At 39.1% G+C, this 27,626-nt stretch overlaps 1 protein-coding gene across 5 annotated transcripts in view; it reads left to right on the top strand.

Annotated features, from left to right (window-relative positions):
* Nucleotides 1–1,338: 1,338 nt before the first annotated feature.
* ARAP2 (ArfGAP with RhoGAP domain, ankyrin repeat and PH domain 2) overlaps nucleotides 1,339–27,626 on the top strand; it is a 216,222-nt gene continuing 189,934 nt past the window's right edge. Inside the window, exons 1-3 of one of the 5 annotated variants that reach the window (XM_053217473.1) lie at nucleotides 1,339–1,410; nucleotides 7,947–8,040; nucleotides 22,916–22,965. The gene's annotated coding sequence lies outside the window, so the exon portion shown is untranslated. Of the gene's footprint in view, nucleotides 1,411–7,946; nucleotides 8,041–22,915; nucleotides 22,966–24,381; nucleotides 24,513–27,626 lie in introns of those variants that run through there. The other 4 variants (XM_053217470.1, XM_053217472.1, XM_053217471.1 and 1 more) reach the window with 4 other exon arrangements.

Raw genomic sequence — 27,626 nt, forward strand, 5'->3', positions numbered from 1 at the left:
GCCTTTTGAGAGGAAGAGATGATCCATGGGAGGACTATTCATGTGAGTATGTAAGTGTGTTTTGAGGATTTTTGCAGCAGTTGAAATCCTTGTTCAAAGGAAGAAATAGCAGTGTGTTCGCGTGACCTTGTAGACTGATATTTTGAGCCATTACTTAATCCAGCAGCTGTGGCAATGCCCTTTTGTATGATACAAAATAAACAAAGAAGCAGAATATAATAAGGCAAGTGAATTCTTGAGCAAGTCGACCATGTGCATACAGCTTCAGCTTCTATACAGTGTGGACTGTTTCAATGTGAGAATGGTGATCTCCTCCTTACAGCTTAGTTGTGAGATTCGGGCCAGTCATAGACATTGCAACCTGTTTGGGGACGACTTTAATCATCACCCTCGAGCCATGACTTGCACAAAGAGCAAGACAAACTAATCAGCAATAATCCACTTGAGAGAAGCTAGGTGTTTATCAACAAACCTCTGCTGGTAAAAATGAGGACGATTAACCTGTACATCTACATATTACAGAGACTAGGAGCCTGGCAGTGAGATATTTGCCTATCAGTCAAAATATATTGTGGGTATATCGTGTGCCGAGCATTCTCCTCATCCTGCATGTGGTTTAAAAAAAAATAGTTTTGTCCTAGTGGATCTTAAAAATCTAGCAAAAATGGGGCGCCTGGGTGGCTCAGTTGGTTAAGTGTCCGACTTCGGCTCAAGTCCTGATCTTGCGGTCCGTGGGTTCGAGCCCTGTGTTGGGCTCTGTGCTGACAGCTCAGAGCCTGGAGCCTGCTTCAGATTATGTGTCTCCCTCTCTGCCTGCCCTTCCCCCGTTTGCACTCTGTCTCTTTCAAAAATAAATCAACATTTTTTTTAAAAGTCTAGCAAAAATGGTCAAACATTGCATTTAACAAGAATCAAAGAAAACCAAAAATTTACATCAAAAGAACAAATAAGCCATGTGTTAAACAGGGGTTTAGAAGAATGAATGCTATAGACTAGACCCAGGAGAGGAAGGGGAAGAAATGACAAACAGCACAGGCAGGCCAGTGAAGTAGAGGATGCTACATACAAATGACTTTAGACTGAACAGTGGACCCACAGATGAACCAAGAGTGCAGCAATCAGGAGAACTTCATGGTGAAACCGTCCCCAGGGATGCAGCCCAGCAACCACGCTGTTGCCCCACTCATCACCTAGATAGACCAAGCACATCCTGTTTCCGTGGGGACAAGAAGTGTGACACAGCTAGCATCCTGAACGTGAAAACAACTTCTTCTAACTTACATACCAACGTTTTTCAGTGATGACAGTCTTCTGCTCAGTCCTCGAGTCTCTCTGGCTGGTGGATGAATGAATTTGGTTGGTCCAGAGAAAACTCTGTGGATGTGAGTTTGAATGAAAACGTAAGCATTGGTATGTGGGTTTTTGTTTTGTTTTGTTTTTTGTTTTTTGTTTTGTTTTGGGTTTGTTTGTTTTTGTTTTTTGTGGTTTTTTTTGGTTTTGTTTGTTTGTTTGTTTGTTGACCTACAATAGGTAAGGCACTGGAAGAAACAATTTTACTCACACCTTCTCCAGAGGATCCTGGGATTTCTACTACTCCTCTATGGTAATTGCCAACATGACTTTTCCCCCTATGTTTACTCTCAAATGATTTTCTAGGATACAAAACTGGTAAACCTATGGAAGTATATAATATAAGGTAATTCATTCCAGCCCCTTTGAGTTGAATCTTGAGATTCACAGCATTTGGATCTCTCATAAGCCTTCCAAAAAGTGCTGTTTTTGTGCTGTGGCTGATTGCATCTGTTGCATAAAATAGTTTCCTTTGAGGTTTTGAATGATACATCCTTTGGGGAGCCTCAATACCAAGATAAAATAGAGCTTTATAGCACTTTTTAAGCTCAGATTCAAGGGATTTCCTACAAATAGGGAGTTCCTTTTCAATTTTTTACAAGAAAACAGCACCCACCTTCAAACAACTGTATATGATGCCAGAAATACAACTAGCATCTAAATATACATATATACTTACACACACATTCTAAAATGTGTTCCATGTGCTATGGAGAAATAAAATCCAGCCATTTTGCTGAATATCAATAACTTCAGTTTTAAACCCTCAAGCAAGATAACCCATGAGCAAGATAACCTACAAATATGTTCACTCACTACAAATGTTTACTAAGCATCTACTATGTGTCAAATATTCTGTTAAGCGCTGGGGATACAAGTCCCATTGCTTATGGAACTGAAAGGAACCTAGAAAGACTTGCATCCTGTTGTGTAGTTCAGCCTACCAGGAGAGGCTAACTAGCTGACTAAGGTAGACTTAAAGAAACAATTGCTAATGCTGTGTATTCTGCCTCTCTTATGTATTTTTGTTTAGAGTTTATCTTAGTGCTACAGGTAAAAGGACAGTTCTCAACCTGTTGCAGCCTGTAAAAATTATCTGATTACTTCACAATAAAGTTAATACTAAATTCTTTCAGATCTGACTGTTTTGTTTATCTTGAATGCTAGAATAAAGTAATTGTGCACAGTTGTGCTTGAAACAAAACAAATCACTATTTCAAAATAATTATAGAGTGTTCTCCTTTGTTGTCAAGGATAGTCTCTGATTTACGTGATATGTACCAAAAAGTGTGTTTTTATCCTGGTTATCGTTCCACAGAACTACTATAATGACTAAGAAATTGTAAATATATTTAGTATCATTGTTTTCCCCATCATGAACTTGTTCTTTTGACTGGTGAAATGTCCATTTTCACGATGTCAGATCACTGAATGGAATTTTGAGTTCTCGGAACTTCAAAAGGCTCATTATGTAATATAACATTCAAATCTAATATGAAAGGAAACACTTCACTAGAGTCCACTTCCTGAGTGTGTCTTGTAAGTAGATGCACGTTTGGACACTTCCTCTTGCTAACGCCACCTCTTCTTGTCATTCCTGTACGTGTTCTCTTAGGATAATTAGACATTTGAATGTTGAAATCCATAGAGCTTAAACTTGAAAGGAATTCTACACTTCCCGAGCTGGAAGTAATCTCTTAGGTGCCCCTAGTTCTACCTTCTGCTTTTATGATGAGGACACTCAGGAAAGAACTATCTGCAGTGGGTGAAGTTTTGCCACAGAGCTTGTCTGCTGCCGGTTAGCTACATTTTCCAGTTCTGGTACCTGGCTCAGGTGAAAAAGATTTGTCCTTTGAATTATAAACATGAATTATAAACTTCACGCACTTCCTTGAATTAGAATTATTAAATTATTCATAACTCCTTTAAGTGTCATTTATTTCTTGGCTCAGGTCATGATCTCACAGCTTGGGAGTTCAAGTCCCATGTGGGTCTCTGCACTGACAGCTCAGAGCCTGGAGCCTGCTTTGGATTCTGTGTCTCCCTCTCTCTCTCTGCCCCTCACCTGATTGCGCTCCATCTCCCACTCTCTCCCAAAAATAAATAAGCATGACAAAGAATTTCAAGTATCATTTATTTCTAAAATTTGGTCAGTAATTTGTAATCATGGTTTGAATAGAGTAAGCATTTATATATAATATATATATATATATATTATATATAATTTCAAATGTTATAGCTTTTTTATTCCTCTCCCATCCAAAACAAATATAAATATTTTATGGTTCTTAAAATAAACTCATAAACATTATTATTGTTACAAATAAACCAGAAAGATCAGAAATCATACAAAGAGAAAGGGGGAAAATTACTAGAAAAGATTATGATTGTTACTAATAAAAACAGATCAGAAATCATACAAAGAAAAAGGGGGGGGAATTACTAGAAAAGAGGCAAATTGACTCTTTTTTTTAAGTTTATGCATTTCTTTGGGGGGGGGGGGGCGGACAGAGAGTCAGGGAAAGACAGAATCCCAAGCAGGCTCCATGTGCAACACAAATCCCTAACGTGGGTCTTGATCTCATGAACTAGCGAGATCATGACCTGAGCTGAAATTAAGAATGGGAGGCTTATTAACCGACTCAGCCACCCAGGTGCCCCTTTTTGGTCTTATTTTTAGATGAAGAGAGGTAGGAAACATTTCTGGTACTGAATTCTAGGTCATTTTAGCATACATATCTTTATGTAGAGAACACTAAAATAATGAACGAGGCCTCTGCAAGAAGCTTTGCAAAATCATCGAACTTTCTTCGTGGTTCTTGCATTGAGTTCAGTGAAGGCATTTGAACATTAAATTGCATTACTGGGAAAGAATTTTCTTTAGCACAAAAGAGTTTTAACTTAGATATGTGTATTGCTGATAACCTCAACTGAAGCAGGAATGGAGTTTAAAGCAATTGAAGAAATGATTAGCTTACCCCATTCAATTACTTAAACAAGGGGGCCATTAGATCGATGTGACTGTAATGCTATAGTGGCCTATATAAACAAACCAAAATCTAAGCTTGTAAATGCCTCAAGATTATGAAATGGAAATGCTATGGACAACCAATCACAAATAGCCAACTAAGCTTCAAGCTCTAGCTAATCAAATAATCTCCTTTCTTTGTTTCTGCACTTCATATAAGATTCTTCCCCAGCTCCTGACTGGGTTGTGTTCTGGACCACTGTGGTTTAGGTGCTGCCTGATTTGAATGTTTTGTTTTGTTTTGTTTTGTTGCTCAAAGAAATCCTTAAATTGTTTTTATTAAAATTTTTTTGATGTTTATTTTATTTTTGAGAGAGAGAGAGAGAGACAGAGACAGAGCGTGAGTGGGGGAGGGGCAGAGAGAGAAGGAGACACACAATTCAAAGCAGGCTCCAGGCTCTGAGCTGTCAGCACAGAGTTGGACGCAGGGCTCCAACCCACAAACTGTGAAGCCATGACCTGAGTCGAAGTCGGACGCTTAACCTACTGAGCCACCCAGGCACCCCAGTCTTTAAAAATTGTTAATATGGGCCTCCGTTTATCTTTTAACATCCCTTACAGTCTCATTCAAATATGATATCAACTATGTTTTGGGTAGAATAGATGCCAGCTCGATCAATGTTGCATTGTAAACAGAAGACAGAAATATATATCCACCTGCTTGGATTACCTGGGACTGTGTAGGGAAATTTGATACTCTTCCCAGGATATTCTTCCAATGTTGGCTTCATTCCAGCCAAAGTCCTGGTATGGAGACATGAAAAGGGAGTGGCTTCCATGAGTTTTCATCAGTGTGGTCTCAAGAAAACAGGATTTTCTCCTTCTAACTATAGGACTCTCTAGTCATAGTGTGGCTGTTGTCAGGGAGGGCAGGTTATGTAAACCACATAAATTCTACATTAAAAAAATACATATATGTGTTGAAGAGAAGAAGAAAGAAAGAAAGAAAGAAAGAAAGAAAGAAAGAAAGAAAGAAAGGGAGAAAGAAAGAAAGAAAGAAAGAAAGAAAGAAAGAAAGAAAGAAAGAAAGAAAAGGAAAGAAAAGAAAGGTGGGCACTCTAGAATCAATATCCAGGCAGTTTTTATTGGTGATATAATCCAACCATGAAGGTCGGTTTTTCTATATTAATCATCACTTTTTTAATTTCCCCTTTTTGCTGCTAGACCTTCCTTTCTTAGGGTGATGTTATTTTTCTTTTGCACTCATGTTAGTCTATGTCCTCCAAGAAGCAAACACCAGTACCAGATTAAACATGCTAGAAATTTATTAGGGGAATTGCCAGTGAGAGACAAGGGTAGGGAGCTGGAAGAGGCCTCATCCTGAACTTGGGTGAAGGAAAGAGAGAAGGAAGGAAGGAAGGAAGGAAGGAAGGAAGGAAGGAAGGAAGAATTCTAGATGGGACTTGCAGTTCTAAAGAAAGTCGAGCATGGCAGTCTGGGAGGTCTTGAGATAAAGGTTCTATGGCCAGAGGAATCCCCAGTCTCCCAGGAACAGACCTGCCTTAGGATCACCGCCACACCCAGTCATTGGCTGCAGGCCAGCGGGGAGGCGTGGCCGGCACTTGGCCAGGGCCAGCATTGCTTTTGCAGCAGAGATCCAAGAGACACACTCCCAGGGCTGCCATAGCAGCCCTAGTTTACCTTAAGCAGAGTTGTTTATACTACTTTCCATTTTTGTTTATTTAATATACAATAATAATTACTTTCTGAGCATTCACCATGTGGCAGACACTGTTAAAACTTTTATGTGCATTATGTCATTTCATCCTCACAACCACCCTGTTATTATTCCCATTTTACAGAAGATTACTTAATAAGTTTCTTGCACGGACAGGCTGTGATGAACTATTATGTCATCTTCATTAAGTGGAGAACTATTTCCCAGAAACCCCTCATCTATATGGTCCCCCTGCTGATAGTTTGCCAAAAGAAGAACTTGCAAGAGATTTGAAAATTGGAAGTGATGCAGCAAACATTATTCTCTGAAGGTTGTTTTGCAGCCAGATGAAATGATGGACAGAGGAGGCTGTGATCAGTAGGTTTCGAGTGCTTTTCTTCTTCCTCTGCTTTGCCAGTAGGTTTTCTTGCAGCCAACTAGCCCTGACGATCAACAGTGACCTCAGGTATGCCTCAAAGCACTTGACTGTGGACCCATCGAGTTGGTCTCCACAGAAAGAGCAACTCTCCATAAAGCTCTCCATGGGAACCCCTTTTATGGTTCCAATTTAGCAACCGGCTGTACTTGGCTTCTCAGATTGGCTGCTTGCTAACTACTCTGATCTAAACTCTGCCTTCTAGACTTCCACTTCTCCAGCTCCTCCCTCAATTGTAAAGTCTAATTCCTATAATAAATCCTTTTTCCCAGAACACAGAGTTACTCTCCTCCCCTGCCAGAACCCTGACTGATAGAATAACCGTGCAAACATCTGTTGAATGAATGGGCAATTTCAGCCTAGCCCAGGGATTAAGACGTATGCAGTCAGTCTTCAGAGTCCAGTATCCTTTGTTTTAGATTAAAGTAAGAACAATTCATTTGTTTAAAATACCAAATATGCAAGAAGAAAGTGTGACCATAAATTATTGAAGTCGAAGTCTGTCACTGGCAGTGTCCCATATACAAGTTCATCCTATAATCTTACAACGTGTGATGTGCAGGGCCAAATTTTTGCCCCTCTCAAATCAAATAAGTACGAAAACCTATAAATGTACCTACCTGAGACTCTAGACTTTTGTGTCCTAAAAAGCAGAGGATAACATTCTAGCCAAGAAAATTTTAGGGGTGCCTGGGTGGCTCAGTTGGTTAAGCCTCTGACTTCGGTTTAGGTCATGATCTCGTGATTCATAGGTTCAAGCCCTGTGGTGGGCCCTGTGGTAACAGCTCAGAGCCTGGAGCCTGCTTCATGCATTCTGTGTCTCCCTTTCTCTCTGCCCCTCCCCTGCTCATACTCTTTCTCTCTCTCTCAAAAATAAGTAAAACATTAAAAAAATTTTTAAAAGTACAAAAAATAAAATTTTTAAGAGCAGGCATTATCAGTCAGGCCTCTAATATTAAAAATGTCTAACGTGTCTACAATTGTCTGCAAAATATATCCCCAAGACACTGAATGGAGTTAGTTTAATAATACTATGTCAATATATAAAATTGAGTGTTGAAAAATATCTTGCAAAAATAAGGCTTTGCCATAATTTCTATCAAACTATTTTTTTTCTGAGAGTAATTTTACAGTACATTTATCTCTTTTATGCTTTTCCACTCTAATGTTTGAACAATACAGAATCAAAATTTTAACAATATATATATCACCAAAGGTACTATCACACCAACCTGGGAGAAAAAAATATGGGGCTGTAGTAAGAGTTTCACACAGTTCTTTTCTGTGCTTCCTGTATTTATCTATTGTGTCTGCCCCAAATATGTCTTTCTGCAAGCCTGAGGTTGGTACAGCTTTGCTAGCTAATGTCCTATTACATTCTGCCAAAAGGAGTCACTAGAGGGAGTTTAGAAACAAGGGAGGGGGAGGGGAAGGGCAGAAAGAACCTTCCTCTTCTTTCTTATTTTATCTTTCAGCACTGCCCAGCAAAAGTGACTGTTTATTTTCACTCCGTTTGGCCCTTCTAGGACAAGATTCATCATTTGCCTTAGAGAAACCAGCACCAGCCAGGTGGGTGCCCCTGATCAGAGGTCTGAGTCTGAGCTCTATGAGGTTCCTCCTCTAAGCTGCTGCTATGGTAACTTCCATCTTTTGCCTTTTGTTCCCATAGCTCTTGGGGCAATACCTGCCAGTTCTTATTAGCTCTGAGTTTACCCTCGTGTCTCCCTCTTGCTCTGAAAGCTCCAATACCTGCGTCACTGTTCCTTATTATTCAATCTTCCTTATTGAAGCCCTGAATGTGAATTCTGTTTTCCTGACTGGACCCTGTCTGATACCTTCATTTTTATACAGCTTCTAGCAAATAAAAGGGGTTTAGATGGCCTTCCTTACCTCCTTCTTCCCCTCCCCTATTTAAGAGTGTTTTAAAGTGTTGCCTTACATGTCCTCAAGAAACACCCTGTCAGCTACTATGGGGCACCTGCAGTTTCCTCTACTTCTCAGGTTTTTTGTGATGTCTATTGCCCAAGCCTTGAAAGCTGTGATGAAACTTTGGTCCTGCTGATAAGCGTCAAAGGTGAGGTCTTCCTTGAAGGTCCAAATGGTGATCCATCCTACTTATTTTGCTGCTCAGTAGACTGTGGCCATTCTTTGCCCCAGAAATTTCCGGCATAATACAACCTTCACTCTCCAGGGCTGCTTTCTTTAATGTACTTTACATGTTATTTTTGTGTTGGGTTCTCAGTATCTTTTAGATTGTACAGCACAGCTTTCACTTTTAGTGTCTATTTTATGACAAGTCCTACCGTATGGCAGAGGTCTGAGTCATGGGCTGAGCTGAAGGGCAATCTGTGTCACTGGTAGAGTGAAGTACTTAGAATTACCCACGCTTCCACGGAGGGGAAGAGGTCCCACCCCCATGCCTTCCTCCTTCAACCAGATTATCATCAATTTTATTTGTTTCATTTTCATTTCCTCTGAAGATTTCATTTAGACAAACGAGTCTTCTGCTACAAAAAGATTTTCAAAACTGGCATAGAACCTCCAGAGGCACCCAAACTTATCCAAATACAAAGATAAAAATACCTAGGTTCCAAGCAGAGGCCACCACTATAAATGTAAAAAATGTATATATTTACATGGTCTATGATTCTTAGGATTTAATACAAAAATTTCTCCCAAGTTTTATAATATTGAAAGAAGAATAAATGTGCCCTTTATTTGTTGAAGAATATTGCTGTGGGTACCTGGTCTCCCAGGAAACACAAAACCTACTTTCCTTGAAATGATATTTATGGCACCAAAGAACTTAGAAAAGGTGTGGAGTGACATTTAATGCTTTGGAGGCTCCAGAGTACATGAAGAACTTCCATACAATTAAAATAATCATAAATCAGAACCTCTGGATTTCACTAGTTAAATAAGAGAAAAGTAAGAAATGTATTGAGCTTCAGATATCTCTAATAAGATATTGTACTTTGCATTAATATGCATTAGTTCCAAAGAGTAAATGAAAATTGCATATGAAAGGAATTTGAAAGCTGTGAATTTCTAACAAAAAATGACACGTAGCTATTTGTAGTGCTCTTCTCAATAAAAGTGAATGCCTGGGAAAATATTTGAAAAGATAAAAAAAGAAAAGAAAGGTAAATGAAAATACAGAAATTTAAAAGATATCAGAACTCTGTATAGGTGAGAGCTATATAAAGACAAGATTTTAAAAATTGACTTAATTTGTTCAAAGTGGTAAATTCACTATGCATTAGTGTTTATTAGTTCTAATAAGCAAAATGTGGGAAAATTTTGGTATTTAAACATTGAGCCATTTACTTGTGATAGTTGCAATAATTTCTGTGTGGTTCCAGAGATTTTTTTTAAATACTTTTTTTCCAAAGGAAAGTGATCATTTATAGAAATTTCTATGAGTTTTTTTTTAAGATTTTATTTTTAAGTAATCTCTACACCCAATGTGGGGCTCGAACTTACAACCCTGAGATCCAGAGTCACATGCTCCACCAACTGAGCCAGGAAGGCACCTCTCTGTGAGATTTTTTTGATGTGTTCTATCCTCACAGATTTTAGAATGGATTGCTGTAATATAGATTTATCTCTCACACATTGTCCATAGGTAATCTCATAGAAAGCCTGATGGTTTTCATATGTGTATTTAGCTAGAATAAGTATTCTTTATTGCCTATGATGTCACCTCTATTTAGTATTTAGTATCACTTGTATTTCATTTTCTTCTTTATGATGCATTTAATCCAGTAGGAATAAATGAGACTGTCAGTAGTTTAAATGACTATTCCTTGACCCTTATAAACAGGTATCATTCATGGACTCATCTGCATGAGCTTAATGTTGATCTTTTATGCTTTAACACAATCTGTATCTTAATAACACTATAGAGACATAGCAAGTATTTTTTTGTCTCTAGGTGGATCCAACAATAATTTCTAACAACTTTATAATACTTTTGAAGATGTTTGATGTATCTTCCATCATGCCAGAAAGATCCACCCTCTCCCATCCATATGAAGAAAGAATTTTTGTTGACTCAGACTTCACACCATTCCAGCCAACTGGCTCTGTTATTCAATTTCTAGCAGAAAAGATTGCCTAACATAAACTATTCTAAACCTAAAATACAGTTTTGGGTAGGGATCCATAATTAAATAGCTTGTAACTAATGACTGTGACAAAAAGTGCTAGTTTTCCCCAAATAGTCATTCTCCCCTTATTCATTTAGTAAAAAGAATGATGCAATTTTAATTGAGCACATGGATACCCAGCATACGGATTTCATTTCTTTGCCTCCCATAAGCTAGACATGACTATTTCATTAAGTTTTAGGCCATAGGTTATGGGTAGAAATAATGTACAGTTTCTAGGTCTGGCCTATAGAAAAGGACACTGTGCATTTTCTTCTCCCCTTCTCACCAGCTGGGATGTGGATGTGATGATGAGAACTAGAGCAGCCATAATTGACTATGAGATAAATTCCAAATGTTGATCAAGAGCTTGATCCAGTTCTGAAATACTTTTATGTGAACTAAGAGAGGAAGAAGCTTCTGTATTATTTAGGGAACTGTTATTTTGTCTCTTGTTGTTACATCCAAAGAAGCATAAAACCCAAACACGTAAAAATCCTATACTGGGCTTTTGAATAGAGTGCATAATTCTGACTCAACTACTTATTGCCACTATGAATTTGAGCAAATTCCTTAATGTCTCTTATCCTCAGGTTCCCTTCCCTTCTATAAAATGTGGGCTTCTATGAGGATCAACATACTTAATCCATGGAAGTGCTCACCTCTGTAATTGACTCAAATTAAGCCTTCAAAAATATTATCTAGTCTGATTGTTAGACCTGTATGTCAACCCATTCAATTATATTGGTTATTTTTGGCAAATAACTATTTCAAGAATTTCTCTATAAGTTATGTCACTAATTAACCTAGTTAAATTAGTTATAGGTCATAAGGTACTTTACGAGCTCTTTTAGGGCTTATATCAGCATTTGCTACCATCCACTCACAAATTTTCTAGGTTAAATTTTTCTGTGGTATAAACTTTGTGATCTTTACCCTCAGCTGTGAGTAGAATTGGATTCCAGAATTGATTTTTAGTTATAAGGATATCTTATTTCATTTCCATGAAGAGGTAGACAGACCTTCAACTGAGGCCCATACCCTGGAGGCCCTATGATTTTCATTTGAGTTTGTCACCCTTGTTTCCAGCTTGAGGTCCTCAGATCTTGAGCAGACATCTAGAATAGCTGTACACTGGAAATATTTTAAAGATCATTTCCTTTAACTCATTTTGACCAAAAAATTCTCAATAGTTTTGCTGTAAGAGGCAACAGTCAATAATGTTCTTCGAGGTTTACCTATAAGATGTGGGGTTCCCTTAATTAACTGTACCAGCTTTACTGAAACTGTGGTTCAGCAAACTAAAGGTGTTATACAAAAAAGATGGTCTCTTGATCTGACAGACCTGGGAAATGATAAATTAGGCAAGATTAAACAGGTTTGGTCTTGTGTGTGTGTGTGTGTGTGTGTGTGTGTGTGTGTGTTGCAGGATTCCCACAAAGACTTTACTATGATAATGTATGTCATAAATCTCTAGGAGAGAGTATTGATGAAACCATTTTTCAAACTTGAACAAATACTCTAGTTTTCATAAAGCATTATGTAGACCTAATACAAAACCTTAGTTTGGATTTGCTAATTTTATGACTGACTTAAGCAGGGCCTTTGGAGAGCTGCATGGGTTCTCTGCTGGCATAACCATCCCATCAGATTAAGTCAATAGTCAAATGCTTTCTGGGATCTATCTTTACTCCTTTCACCCTTTTAGACATTATATGTTAAAATAATGACCATTCCCTGGGTCTGTCCTCAGGCCAAATTCTGGTTTTCTCTTTTTCCATTGAATCTTGCCACTGAGGGTCACTGAGACCCCTGTAGGCCTAATAGCCAAGAACCTTAATGTTTTCAAAGTCTTGGTATGCTCTCCTGCCTATGAAGCAAATCTATGTGCTCTGAACTCACCATGATATTCATGTTCTTGTGGATGACCTGCCTAATAATGTTATGACCTGAACCCATTTTTTCTCACAAGCTACTGTGAATAATATGATTATCTCCAATGTTCAGAGATGCCACAAAGAACCTATAAACTGGAATTTAAAATGCATAGCTAGATTCCTAGAAATCATAACTAAGTAAACTATAAATTTCATTAACTATGAGAAGAAATTTTAATCAGAACACTGTTGAGTAGATTACTGATGCTATATGCAAGAAGTTGTGTGAGGGGGTAGATGGATGACTTTGAAGTCTTGGGTCTTGTTATTATTTTGCATTGTTTAATTGGAAGATTACAGTCATATATAGGCCTGTACCCAGGAAACACCTCACTCAGTGAAAGATTTCTATCCATAACACAGAGATGACAACTGCTGTCAAAGTCTGTTATCTGGGCAAACCTTTGGCAATGGATACAAGAATCCATTTAAATATCCCAGCTCTAGTCACTACTTAAACTAGTCACAGTCCGGTCCCAAGGGTAGGTGGCCTGATGTGGTAATTGTGGTGAGCAAGACCTATGCATCTGACAATGGTACTAAGCCGAGTTCCAGCTCTACAATTTATAAGGTATGTGACCTTGGGCAAGTTAAACTCTTAAACCTTTAAGTACCCTCATCTATCAAATGAGGCTAATAATAGAATCCAATTCATAGAGCTGGTATGAGGATTATGAGAGACAGTTTATGCACTGAACTTGCATGTGGATAGTTAATAAAGATGACCCCAGCACTAATAAATATGGGTAGTATTTAATAAGTATGACCACCCACACATGCACAGATGCCTGGGCTCCTGTAAAAAATGAAAGACTCCAGCCTTGTGGATGTAGTGACGTGTTCTTACAACCTGTCTCTCTCAAATGATACACTTGTCCACTGACTCTTCCCTACTATTCTTAGCCATGTTTAATATAGTATGGGCAGCAGTTTGAGCTTCAGCTTTGAAAAAAGGACAAGAGTTCACATATCTGTAGTAAATGCCATCTGTGTATCTTAAAATTTGCTGAAGACTGTGGACTGTATGAAAGGTCTGAAGTAGGCACTCAGTCTAGTGGAAGAAACTTAATGTACCAGGAAGGGCCTGACGAGAGGTGTCAAAAGCTGCTGGCTGAGAGGAAATATTTCCAGCATCTCTGGAGCATCCATTAGAATCCTGACTCCAGCAGTGGCTATGGGGTGGGGGTGGTGGCGGAGTGGGAGAGAGTTAGGAAAAACTAGGAGAGGAAAAGCCAGAAAATTACAGCTGCACCCACCACTTAAGAGACAACCTTTCCTCTCAATCTCCTTTTCCTATCTACCTGACCCTTGAGGGGTCTGATGCAGCAGTTAGCAGATGAGGGAAGAGGTGAGCAACTAAGAGAAATCCGTCTAGTCCTCTAATCCTTCCCTCCCCACCACCCCAAGGAAGCATGATAGAACTGAAGCAGGCTTGTGGGAAAGAGGGTGGTAATGGAGAACAGTATGTTTTATATTGAATGAAATAGATTGGAGTTAGTCTGTCGTGCTAGAGCACATAAATTAGACTATTCTTTTCAATGACACAGATCAGAAAATCTAAGGAATCCACCCTGTATTTCATTCATGAGTAGAGTAAATCTGAAAGCACAGTTTGGAAGGGACAATGAAAGAGAAACTAAAGTTCTTTATGTTTAATTATTGCCTATTGAATTCAGCTGATTCAATAAAAATATTTACCCATTTGATAGTTGTACAAATGTGCTTTTTATTTGAAAATTCACTTGGCATTTTATGAAGATATTCTAATGCATTAAATTGGTGTCTTTTTAAAAATTATAGGTTTAGTAGAAATCGTCCCTAGTTGGGGCATAAAGACAAGTGACTGATTCCATCCAGTACTGTGTTATTTTCTCTCTTTCTTTCTTTCTTGTGGAGATGAATGAAAAATAAAAACAAAAAACTCCTTTTTCAGTGTCTTAGTAACTATAATAAAAAAGCCAAGCATTCATGGCTGAATGAATGCATGAGTAGTAGTTCCTTTGCAAGTGAAAGAAGAGAAGTTCAACCAAGCATGACTGCCATGGTCTCCTTAATATGCTTGCAAAATGTACTGAGCAGACACCCTGTATTTTGATCGCTAAACCAGATTGAAGCTGAAGTAGTGCGGGTTGGAGAGTTTCCACAGGAAAAAATACAAAACCATTACACAGGATGCTGCAGAAGCCATGTGGAGTGAAGGAAATGCAAAGTGGAGAGTTAGGTCTTTGAAGGTCTGCGCACCTGCTGTTTGGTATAACTGAGATGGTATGTCATATTTCACACAGAGAAAATGATCAAATGGCAGATAGATATCTTTTCTAAAAAATGTGTTTTAAAGAAACTGAGAATACTACCTTTTCAGACAGAGAAACAGGATTACGGATTTTTGTGCGTTTTTTTTTTTTTTTGTAGAGTAAGAACTGATAGCATAGAAGTTGCTAGTAACCAGTGTACAAACTGTACATGAGGTCAGTGATGAATGAAGCTTTAAATCACATGTCCATTTGTAACACTCTTAGATGTAGAGAGAGTAACTCAGTGTCTTCATTGTCCAATCTACCTACCAACACTCTTTCATGAAGTGCTCAGACATTCTTATCCTCTGTTCCCCTTCCTCCAATCTATGTTGAATTACCTGTTTTGGGGGGAAATGGTTGAACTTGCTTATGTAACACAAAAGGGGCGCCTGCAGTTAAAAAGATTAAATCTTCCCTAATGTTAGAATTCTGTAGAAACTGGAAGGATGAATCGACTCATTTGTCCATTTTGTTTCCCCAAACTTAGAGGTATGAAATTATAAATACCAAACATTCTTTATAAATCCCTCAACAAGCTGGTGAATTTATTAGTCATATCTGTTACAGGTAAGTTAAAGTCTACAAGTGCACATACACCCTGAAATTTCTGCCGATTAGACTGTGTACTTCTTTTGGACAGAAGGAACAGAAGGGCAATTAAAAGAGTGGTCCCTGGAATCATACGTGTGTGCTGTCAAGCAGTATAACCTTTCTGCAGTTTAACTTTCTGCAGTTTCTTGCAGTTTAACCTTTCTGCATCTCATTGTATTCAGCCGATAGATGGCCATCCCAATGACTTCTGATAAGATCCCCAAACTTAGACATGGCGTGAAAGGCCATATACAATGCGTGTGCCTGTCCCTCCAACTTCATCCTGTCTAATTTGCTCACTATCTAGCTCAAAGAACTTATTTCAGTTCCTCCAAATTTCCTGCTTTTGGTGCATCTGAGGTTTTTACAAATGCTCTTCTCTGCCTGGAGCCTATCTCTGTACTCTCCCACACACAAGCTGAGCACACATAGCTCACTCCCACCCAGCCTTTGCTTTTCAGTGTAAACGTCACTTGTTTAAAGAGGATTCTTCTGATAAACTGATCAAAAATTATTCCTTCTCCTTTTTATTTGCTTGCATGCTTGCATATAACCTTGTTCATTCCTAATACCACAAATGTCGGGGTGCTTTGTTTGAAATAAATGGGAAGATATACAGGAATCAGGCAGACAAGGAGTCAAATATTACTTTGAGACAACATGTCAGTTTCTGGAAGCTCTGAATATATTTAAACCTCCTATAGGTCTTAGAGCTTGAAAGAGCAACACAGAATTCTGGCTCCCTGATGACAGCCCATGCTACAAGAAAGGGGATAAAGAAGCAGGGCTCATGTGGTCAGGCCCTTCTTCCAAAGACACCCAATAAATAGGGTACTCCACTATCATAGGGCAGCATGTAGAGATGTGAAAATGGGAGCTAAGAGAGGCTGGGAGGGTTAGAAATTCCCTCTGCATGAAGGAAAGATTAGGAATAGGAGAAAAACATTTCTTCCAGTTTCAATTTAAATGTATTAATATAAACCCCATGCAGTGACCATTTCTGAGGTTAAATATAGACAAATATCAGCAGATTCATATGGTTCACACATAATCATACATGTATATGTTATATATACATGTAAACATGTAAATGTGTATGTATGCATGCACAGATATACTAAGTAGTATATGTACCATATGTATACTATGTGTTATATATATCTATGTGTGTGTAATAGCATTTACATGTGCCATATACATACATATATATTTGTGTAATAATTTGTGTAGTATCTGCCTCTGCTATCATACTGAAAGTTCCCAAAAGATAGTGAAGTATGTCTATGTTTGTCTCGGCATCTGTGACTCATCATATCTTACAGCAGCTACAAAAATTAGTTGAATGAATAATAGCTACAGCACATTTAACATGTTATTTGACTTACTTTAAGAACTCAGTAGATACTAGCTATTTTGACGATCACACTGCTGCTGCTTCTGCTGATGAAACATTCTTAATATACTAACTTTTGACCTTGGCTGTATATTTCTAAGACTTCCATTTCAGAAATCCATAAGTTTGTCACTCATACAGTCTGTCTTCCACAGCTCATAATTTCGGGCCATGTCCCATAGTTGCAACCTCCACAGCTCCGAAGTTATAACTTTAAGGAGAAACAGGGTGAGTAGGACTATAGCAGATTAGAGAACATATGTCTTATCCAGAAAGGGCAGCCATTCTTCCAGTTGGTTCAGACTTGCTTTGTGGTAATAGGAGTTCAGTGTTATCAGACATTCTGATTTTTGAAGAGAAGCTGAAAAATCTGTATTTTAATATAAAATCTTCTATATCTGGGAAACTAATTAAAAATTGCTAAGCTCTATGTGCTTCTGAAAGATACTTGGACTTCATGCTGCCCACAGCTAGTTTGTGACCTCTGCTTTTATGGCAGTTGTCTTGTGGTAGGAGGTTTTATCAATCCTTTCCTTGTTTTTCATGTATCTTTTTAAAATTTTTTTAAAATTTTATTTATTTTTGAGACAGAGAGAGAGAGAGAGAGCGAGAGAGAGAATGCCTGAGTGGAGGAGGGGAAGAGAGAAAGGAGAGAGGGAATCCCAAGAAGACTCTGTACTGTAAGTGTGGGTCTTAAAAGGAACCTTGAGATCATGACTTGAGCCAAAACCAAGAATCTGTTGCTCAACTGACTGAGCCATCCAGGCGCTCCTTGTTTTCATCTTGTACATGGGTATTATTCTATGCTTTTCAAATTAGTTTTTTAATAGTTTAATTTCAATGCTTTATAGGGGATCTAGTTCTAGCTGTTGTTTTTGTATTTCTAACCTTTCTATCTTTTGCTTCTTTACATCCCTCTCCCCTTTTGTTTCTTGATGTCAGAAGAACTGTCAAGGTTAATTATCTACTACGAGGGTAGCATTTTTAGCAAAAAGGGGAAAAAATGGAGGTATAGAGCATTTTCAAACTGTAGTACAAATATAATTTTTGGTGTGTTTAGTAAACTCAATTTTGGTAATATATGTGAGAACAATTGACACAACAAAGTGGAAGTAATAATTTTACACCCTGTGAATGTATTTCATCTGCAAATCCATTTGACAATAATTAGGTTCTCTGGAACTTCTTTTAATAATCGTTTTTCCTTAATGAATTTTTTTCTATAGAAAAATAAAATTAGATATTTATGTTAGCAGTGGTGAAACTACTGGATGTAAGAACCCAAAAAATGCAATGTATTTTAGAATACACGAATATTTTTTAAACCATGAGAAAAAAAAAAATCACTGTGACCTAAACTATGACATAACACAAATCACTTAGAATTTTTATTATATATGTATAAAAAATTCTCTTTGAGAATTAGATGTAGATTTTCATCTAATATCACATTGTTCTGTTTCCTTGACTTTTTGCAGAAACCTAGTGTAATCTTTCTAAAGACATTGTAAATGACAACTCAACATGTGTTGGACTGTTGGATTGCCAGTGCAAGTAACTGAAATGACGATATAAACGTGTGGTCAGGTTCATGAATATACAGGCAATGACAAATTATACTATGACTACTGCCTGGCCAGCAGCAATCCATCTTAAGATAAATCCCCATTTCAGAAGTAGTAAAGTGTAAAATATGTATCAGTGTCAAAGAAATACTCTAATCTCTAGTACCTAAATAAGTTTCTGAAATACTAGTTTTATAGAAAAACTTTCTATTTTTTTTTTTTACATCTCATCTTTTATATCTTTGAAATTTTCCAGTCTAAAAAATAAGTGATGTACAGGGCAGCAGGAGAGACAAAATTCTCATCGAATGGTACATTCTCAAGTCGTATGAGTGAAGTTTTTTTTTCACACAATTGATATCTTTAGTTAGATTTGGGTATCTCTGTTCTCTCCTGGGAGATGCAAACCCCTAGAGATTATGTACTCTTTTAGACCACAAGAGAATGATGAAGGCTTTGAGATCAGAATTTCGAGGTTCATGGGCCCACTGATTTTAAAACTGGCCCCAAAATTTGCTTCCTTCATTCATCTTTTTTTTTCCCCTGCTGCCACCAGCCTAATTCTATCCTTTTGACAATTCATACCATGTTTTAAAATATTTAATAAGTTCTGGAAAAAAATATATATATAAGTGTTTATTTATTTTTGAAAGAGAGCCAGAGTGTGAGAAGGGGAGGGGCAGAGAGAGAGGGAGACTCAGAATCTGAAGCAGGCTCCAGGCTCTGAGCCGTCAGCATAAGTGGCTCAAACTCACGAACTGTGAGATCAGGACCTGAATCAAGGTCATTTAGCTGACTGACCCACCGAGGTGTCCCCTATAGGACTCATCTTTTTTTTTTTTTATGTTTATTTATTTTTAAGAGAGAGAGACAGAGCACGAGCAGGGGAGAGGCAGAGAGAGAGGGAGATACAGAATATGAAGCAGGCTCCAGGCTCTGAGCTGTCAGCACAGAGCCTGATGAAGTCATGAACTGTAAGATCATGACCTGAGCTAAGTCAGACAATTAACCGACTGAGCCACACAGGCGCTCCTGGAAAACTTATATTTCAAAATAAATTATTTCCACAATCTTATAACCTTTTGGTAAAATTTAACTGCGTATTTGACACTCCTCATTTCTCTGCCTTACAGTAGGCATCCACCAGGCTGCTCACTTGTAGTGAGAAAGTTAGTAAAACTTTCAAAGCAACTCTTAAAACTTTTAACAAAGTACCAAGTGTTTAACCTAATGAATATGAGTACTTTAATTTAATGAAACAAAAATGTATCCAAGGCCCTATAATGGGCTCTTCAGGGAATTCATACCTCCAGAGAGGTAGTGGAACTTCAGGGAATAACAAAAGTAATAAGAAAAGTTTCTTAGTATCTGTAATGCAAAATCCCCTAACATAGCTATACTCCAATAGTGGCGAAAACAAATGTCATTGGGGAAATCCAAGAGAGAGCCTGAAAATTAGGCACATCATTTCCCCCCAAAAATCGGCCTTAGAAAAGATATCTTTCCAGCCAAAACTTAAAAAGTTTTCTCTGAGGCACAGTGCTTAAGACATATATGGGATTTGAATCCACATTATCTGGGTTCAAATCCTTTCTCCCTTACTGTTCTTAGGTGAAATAAACTCTGTGTCTCCATTTCTTCACTGGTTAAGAAAGGAGCTAATGGTAGTACCTACCTTCCAAACCTGCTGAGAGGATTAGAAGTGTTAAAAATGTGTAATAGTGCCTGGTACCTGGAATCTGTATATTCGAGGATCACTACCCTTCCAGAATTATTGTACATTAATCCAAACTGCAAAGTACTTGAACTACTGGAGTTGGGTGTAAGGCATGTGGCCTGAATATCTTCAATCAGTCTTGGTTCAGGATACATACAGAGGTCATCTGATGGAATTGTCTTAAAAATCAAGAAGAAGATACTTAAAACAGATGAAGTAATTACTTATGGAAGTATGAACTCACAGTTAGTTGTACATGCTCTATGTTAGTGCAAGCATCCTTTTCAAAAGCATTAAAAAAACTGGTGGAGATTACAAATGTACATATCTAGGATGAATGAGAAAATACAACTTCTTAATATAACACTGGTGGGAACTTGTGGTTTGTAAACATTCCCGGTGACAGAATCATAAAAGAATTCAGAAAGTTAAGTTTCTTCAAAAATTTAGACAGATGTGAAACTCATATGCTCTAAAAAAAAACCCCAAAACAAAACAAAAAAAAAAATACAAAAAACCCAAAAACAAAACACTGATGATTCAAAATGTGGCTCTCCTGATGCAATTACTGATATTAAAGTTGCATGCGAAAATGTGAATAAAATTAGTTTATAAAACATGAATGGAATAGGCAGTGTTTATACATTAATATATAATTTTATTTTTATAAATGTTTGCTTATCTAAAAGGAATTGAATTAAATACCGTTAACTAGACACAGGCCTATTTTATCTACATCCCTAAAGTTTTCTATTTGGCAAAAACAATATGGGATTTTCCTTTAGAGAAAAAATGATTGCTTTAAATTCTGTTGTGTATACAATTCTGGGTAGCAGAGATCTGGAAGGGCTTAAGAGGAAGATGAGGGTTGAACATTGTTTTGAAGAATAATTGGAGTAAAGAGAATAGAACTAAATGTATTAAGGGACTACTATTTTCTAGGGACCTTAGATAAGACATGACATTAAATTCTCATAGGTATTATTATCCCCAGTTTACAGATGGGGAAATTGAGACTCAGAAAATTTAATGCATCTTTTCAAATTGCCACAAACTACATGATCAGCCTTCATTTTCAGCGCAGGCCTTTTCAATTCCAGCACTGTGATTTCCCTGAAAGGCAATCCAGTGCAGAGGGTGGATGCTGGAGAAGAGTGGCTTGGAATTCTTTTCTTTATTTCTTAACTGGTGCAAATTACTTGACCTCTCTTTCTTAAGTTTTCTTATCATGGGGCTCATAACACAGTCTCTTCAAGAAGGTGTTGAGACAATTCAGGGAGCTTTTGCAAGCAAAGTGCTGGGAATAGCAACTGACACCTAAATGCTCTATAGGTGTTACCCTGGAAGATGCAAGGAAAAGGGGGAGGAGGGACAGGAGGAAGAAGGGGAGGAGAGGAGGAAGATTACCACTCGGTCACATTACCTCTTTCAGAAGCAAAGTGCATTCTGGGTAAGAGGGATAGGCGGAGCAAAGACACAAAGTCTGGCAAAGTACATAGCTACACCTGCTCTCTGACTAAATATTGAGGAAATAAGGACGGGACTAGGTCATTTTGGAATAAATCCAACCTAGATGGAAATTCCTGGGAATATATAGTCCAACGGTCCTGGCAGTAAACAGATATCAGACCTCACTTTTTATGAAGTTAATTTTCTTGTATACTTTGCTTCCTGAATGCCTCACTGTGAGGGCTAAGTAATTTATAGTATATGAATCCAGTCTAGATGTGTTTAATTTATACACTATTGACTACTTAACCTAAGTCTCAATTAAGCCTGTATTTATAAAATTAGAAAAAGAGTTCTAACTTGTAGAGTTGTTTTATATCTACAACATATATGTTAGATGTTTGGCTGAAATCTGAGTTATTAGTAAACAGTTAATAAAAGAGTACTTTTGACATATTTCCTCAGATACCTTTTATTTCCCTCCATATATGAAGGTTCTTAAAACCAGACTACATCTTAAAACTAATGTATATATTCAATGGGGGAACATTGGTTTTCTTTCGCTTCCCAGAGCTATTATTAAATCATTGGTGTTCCTTACAGCTTTTAACTTTATTTCCCCTCAGAGAAGGCTGTAAATCCAGAGGTTGTATTTGCTACGACTGTATTCTCAAGTTATCAAAAAGTAAGTGTTCAATAAATTTCTTAAACAATAAATTACTGAATAAATAATCAAGGGACTATGATATTGTTGCAAAGAGACACAAAGTCCCAATTAGGTTGATAAAACCTACCAAGAGAAGTAACTTGAGGCCAAAACAATGTTTGGTGTTCTGACACATGTCCCTACTAAGGTGGGAAACTTTGTTTATAAGCCACCTTGTTCAGAAAAGGACTCAAGGTGGCTTACACAGATAAAAATACATGACAAGTATGTGAGAGTTCTTAGGTAAAAAGCAAAAAGTGAAAAAAACAAACAACAACAACAAAACACCTCAACAGATTAAGGACCTAAAATGAAGCCAGGAAAACCACATAGTATAATTCTACAGGAACCCAAAAGAAAGACCATGCTTGAGGTTTAGAAAATGGGAAAACTTTCCTGGTGGAAACAGGGCTTGGTATGAAGTATTTAGTTCAAAAGACATGGAGATTTGGCATCTCTGGAGCCTGTTACAGAGTCTTCCCAGGCAGGAAGGTGCTTTTGGGTGGGAGGTATTTTGGTGAGGATGACGCCTGCCACCAGCCCCAGCTCCTGGGAAGCCACCTACATGCTGGCCCTCACCAATTATCTCGTTTGGATAATAAGCTCACCACTTTCCCTAATTGCTTTACTTCTATCAACAGGTACAGTGGAAAGATAACAACATTTCATCTTTCAAGGGAGAACATTTCAAGTACAGTCTGCGAGGAGATGTTTATTAAAAAAAAAAAATAAATAAAAAGGATTTGGCCTTTGAACTCCCTGGCAAACAAGTGGATTTTACTGACTCTGCGGTATTAGGGGACACACAGGCACACTGGGTGGTATTTTTTAAATTTTTCAGAGGAGCCCCTTTTCTTTTGCTGACTCCACATTGTCAGTTCCGAGAAGAGAGTGCCAAGGCCCAAGTCGAAGGCGCAGTGTCTTTCCAGGATCTAACAAGCTCAGGTACCAGAAGGACTGGGGCATGATCATCCCTCCCTCCCAAGTGAAAAAATACAAGAAAGGGGGAAATTAGAAAATCAGGGAATAGGCTGTATTCCTCAGGGTTAAGAGTTCAGGTCTAAATTGAAAATCACCTCCACCCCTTAAAGTTGTGTCGTCTTGGCCAAGGTGCTCTGCCTCTCCGACTTCTCAACTATTAAACGAAGACACCAATCCCTTCCTCACAGACACCATTTGAAGGAGAAGCCTGTAGAATGGGCTCAGCCGAATCTGCAACGGAGCTCGGCAGACAGATTCCCGGGCCCACTGAATGCAACTTTGCCAAGCAGCAGCCTGGGAAAACCAGCGCCCTAGATGAGTCTTCAGTTTGGGAAACGCTGAGGTGACACGGAAAGTACTTAGAGTAAGACTAACAATCAGTGGTGGAGAGGTTCCGCCCATTTGACAGGAACCCCTCTATCAGCGCGCGGAGAAACCCACTGGCCAGCAGGGGCCGGGAAGGGTCACCCGCGTCTCTCCCCCCAGCCCCCGGGGAGGGTACTGCCCTCGCCGATCTTCGCTCCCGGACGCGCCCTCGCAGCTTTCCCAGCCCCGCCGGCCCGGGAGCCTCGCGGCCAAGGTGCGCCAGGTGGCTAGGGTGCCAGGCGCGGCCTGGCCTCGGCGGACTGAGTCAGCCGCCCAGCTATGCTGCGGAACCAGGGCTGCCGGCTCGACCGCCCCCGCCGCTGAGCGCCGGCTGCCCCCGCGCGGGGCGCCGGCTCCCCGCCCCCGCGGGCCGAGAGGAAGCGGCAGAGGCGCGGCGCGCGAGAGTACCTGGGCGGGCGCCGGGCGGCGGCCGCAGCGCTTCCGGAGCTGCGCGCGGGCTCGCGTTCCCCGCGCTCCCCGCCTCCAGGTGCGGCTGCCGCGGCGCGCCAGCCCGTGTGACAGCGCCGCCCGCGCGGCCGCCGCCCGGCAGCAGACGCGGTGCGGGCAGCCGGCGGGGACCGGGGAGGCGGAGGAGGCCCCGCTCCTGGGACCGACGGCTGAGGACCGAGCGAACCGGGCGGGCAGAGAGGCCGGCGCCGAGGCTTCACCGTCCGCCTCGCTTTCCCAGCTGGGCTGCCCGCGCGCGAGGCGAGTACCGGGGGCCGCGGGTGGGCTGGGCGGGGCGGGGGGCAGGGGGGGACCGTCTCAGGCTGGGCTGCGGCTTTTCGGCACTTTCCGGGTAAATTCCCAGAGCGCAAAGCGTTGGGCTCTGGTTTCTGCCCCTTGGATTTCGCTCCCGCGTGTGGGCGTCTAAAAGGAAACCAGAAGCGGGTAAGTGATACAAAAACTCCTTGCTAACGTGATTTGGTCCGGGCGGGTGAGAATCTGCACCGACAACTAGACTCCTCCTTCGGCACCCCGCACCCCGAGATAAAAAGAAGCTGTCCTTTAGCGAGTTTCAGGCACCAAGTTATTTACTCGGTAGAGATAATGAGTTTGCGCGGATCTCTGCGCTTCCCCCGCACCCTGCTGGTTATACACTTTGAGACGACCGGCTTGTTAATTAACTTTAATCACAGTCATTTGGCCTCCACCTGCCTGAACCCAACACCGTACACCGGGACCTGTCGGCAGTCAGTTTACTAGATTGATCTTTCATTTTAGTTTGGAGACAAGTCTCTTGGGAGAATGGGTGAGCCATCTCATTTAGTAAAAAAGTAAGTTCGCCCGGGCTTGTTTTCTTAAACACTTTCCTCACCTCCTTTTGGCGATCTGGAGCTCTTTTGATTTGAGGGAATGCTTTGTGAAATGATGTTGTGAACTTTATCCTTTGATAATTAGAGGAAAAATAGAAGCAAGTTTGCGTAGAATCATGACATTTTTTGGCTTTTGCGGGTTTGTGTAGTGATAGGAACAATTTTTTTTTTTTTCAAGGTTGCCCTTGAAATAGGCCGCTCAGTGGAATATAGCCTTCTGGTTAAAAAAAAGAAAAAAAAAAGTATCGAGAAGGAAACTATTTTTAAAAGTACATTTAATCGGATGTCACTGTGATTACCAATAATAGTATTGTACTTACAAGCTCAGTATTGATTTCCCCCGCACTTAAGCACTCTACACCCACATGAGTTTGTGGAACTTTGCCCATAAGTAATTGGAAGATGAAGTTAGGGCTGTTTTAAAAAAAGAAGCTAACTTTTTTAAGGGAAAAAGAATCCTGTAAATTTGTAGTTATGACTTTCATGCACTTACAAGAGAAATGTTGAGGGAAAATTCTCATGACATTACACTGTTTTAACAATGTTTAAAAAAGAAAGAAAAGTAAAATGGGTCATGGAACTAAGCTGGAACCTAGAGTGGAAGGGTTTGTTTCCCTGGCCCCTTTTTAAACGCATTTTTTAACAGATACTCATTCAAAGTGGGTCTTAGCACCAAGAGTATTTTATATAGATTTGGTTTGTTAGTACTCAAAGATTTATTTAAATTAAAATGCACCTAGGGGGTAAGTCAGTTGACTTGTTAAAACTTATTTACATGAGCGTGTATGTGTTTGTATTTTTTCTGTCTTCTGTAAACCTGTCAGATTTTATGGTGGTTGCCAAGAAAGGAAACCTGATAGTGTGTGTGTAAAATATGTATTTTGCTGTTGGTGTATTTAAAGATAAATTCTTAATCATCTGATATTACTACACGTTTCTAGCAGTTTAAGACCCAAATATTCAATTAATCCTTTTCAACTTAACTAGTTACTCTAAGTACAGGAATCAGATTACAATGAATTGCAATTTTCTTGGAAATGTTTACATTAATACTATGAAACTATGAAGTTTTAAAAACCCTAGGACTCAGGGTTATAGATTTTGTGATATCCAAGACTTTTTTTTTTTTTTAATACCCCACCTTCCTGTAACTTTGAGAAAGTTTGCTGAAAGATGTTATGAAATTGCCAAGTATTATGATGGTCGTTGCTTTCATAGCTTTCTTTTAATATGTTTTTTTTTTCTCATTTATTTATAGACTCATTTATTGCATCCAGTGTTGGCACTTGCTAAGTTGAGGGCTTTTGGGAATTCTCTGTAAAATATTAATTATGTAGGGAACTTTTTATTAATGTTGGAAATATTTCTTAGCTTTGACCAAACGTGAATTGATGAGAGATTAGAGGCTATGAGATGTCTTTTAATCCTTTCTGTGAAGTCTTGGATCCCTCTAGTTTGTTATTTTAGGTTTTTGTTTTTGGTTTTTTTTTTTTTTTTAATTGGCCAGATTAAGCCAATGGTGATGGCTAAGCCATTTTACTCACTTTGTTGAAGTCAATTGTATTCTATTTATAAGGTCATTCCTAGTATAAGAATAAGCATATATCTTTACCCATACTATGAGGAAACAAAGGAATCCTGATCTGGGTTGGAGTAGTCATTTTGAGCAGTTTCAGAGGTAAAAACTACCTCTGAAGAGGTGGGAAGAATTATTTTCCTATCTTATTCCATTTGTATGCAGAGTAGATGGGTAGGTGAGGGGATACTCAGGGAAGGACTAATAAGATGGTGAATATGCCCTCATGGTTCTTACAAAAATGGGACGCATAAAAGGACTATACAGGTTATATTACATAGCTTTAGGAAACGGAAACATCGTTAATCAATTTGAAGTTGCAGAGGTGATCAGGGAAGAGCAGAAGAGAAGTGGGATCTGCATGCTGATTATAAAGTGTCTTGGGCTCCTGGGGGGGCGGGGATGGTAACAGTCATTGCCGAGTCTCTTTCCTAGTATCTTGATAAAGTTCAGAATGCTTAGCCTGCTATTCAAGGTCATAGCCAACTCCAGCTTCCTTTTCTGGCATCACCTTTTATTACTTCTTGAACCTTAGGTCCAGCTGTTCTCATCTCCTTGCTGTTATAACCTGAAGACCTCTCCCTCCGTGCCCCCTTTATGGCATATCTTCTGCTTCAGATAGTGCTGTCTCCATCCCCATTTCTTCCTACTTGAGATTCCCCTCTTAGCCCCCTCACTGATTACTCCTTCCTCAGAGCTGTGAATGGCTGCATATTTCACTTGCCTTCCTGGAATTAATTTGAGATTTTTAGAGTTCCCTAGCACTCATGAAAGATGATGGTTCTACTTCTCTATGTAATTAATAGTAAAGCAATATTTAAAATGTAAACCATGTGAAAGTCAAAGTCACAAAATTAGATTTTTTTATTATTATTTATGCACTTTTTGGGGGGTACCTCAGCATTCCATTTTCGATATTTCTTCTTTACTGGCACTTACCAGAGTGGTAAAGTAATGATTGTATGTGTGCTATTTTATTTTGTTTAGTTCTGTCTAATCATAAGACTTTTAAACTCTTTGAGAGAAGACATTGCATCTTCACTTTCTTTATGGCACTTAATGCTGCTCGCAAATGGGAGAATGGTTGTTGTAATCTTGAACTGCAAATATTTC

The sequence above is a fragment of the Acinonyx jubatus genome, chromosome B1 (genome assembly GCF_027475565.1).
Source record: "Acinonyx jubatus isolate Ajub_Pintada_27869175 chromosome B1, VMU_Ajub_asm_v1.0, whole genome shotgun sequence".
In the NCBI taxonomy this organism is placed as follows: Eukaryota; Metazoa; Chordata; class Mammalia; order Carnivora; family Felidae; genus Acinonyx; species Acinonyx jubatus.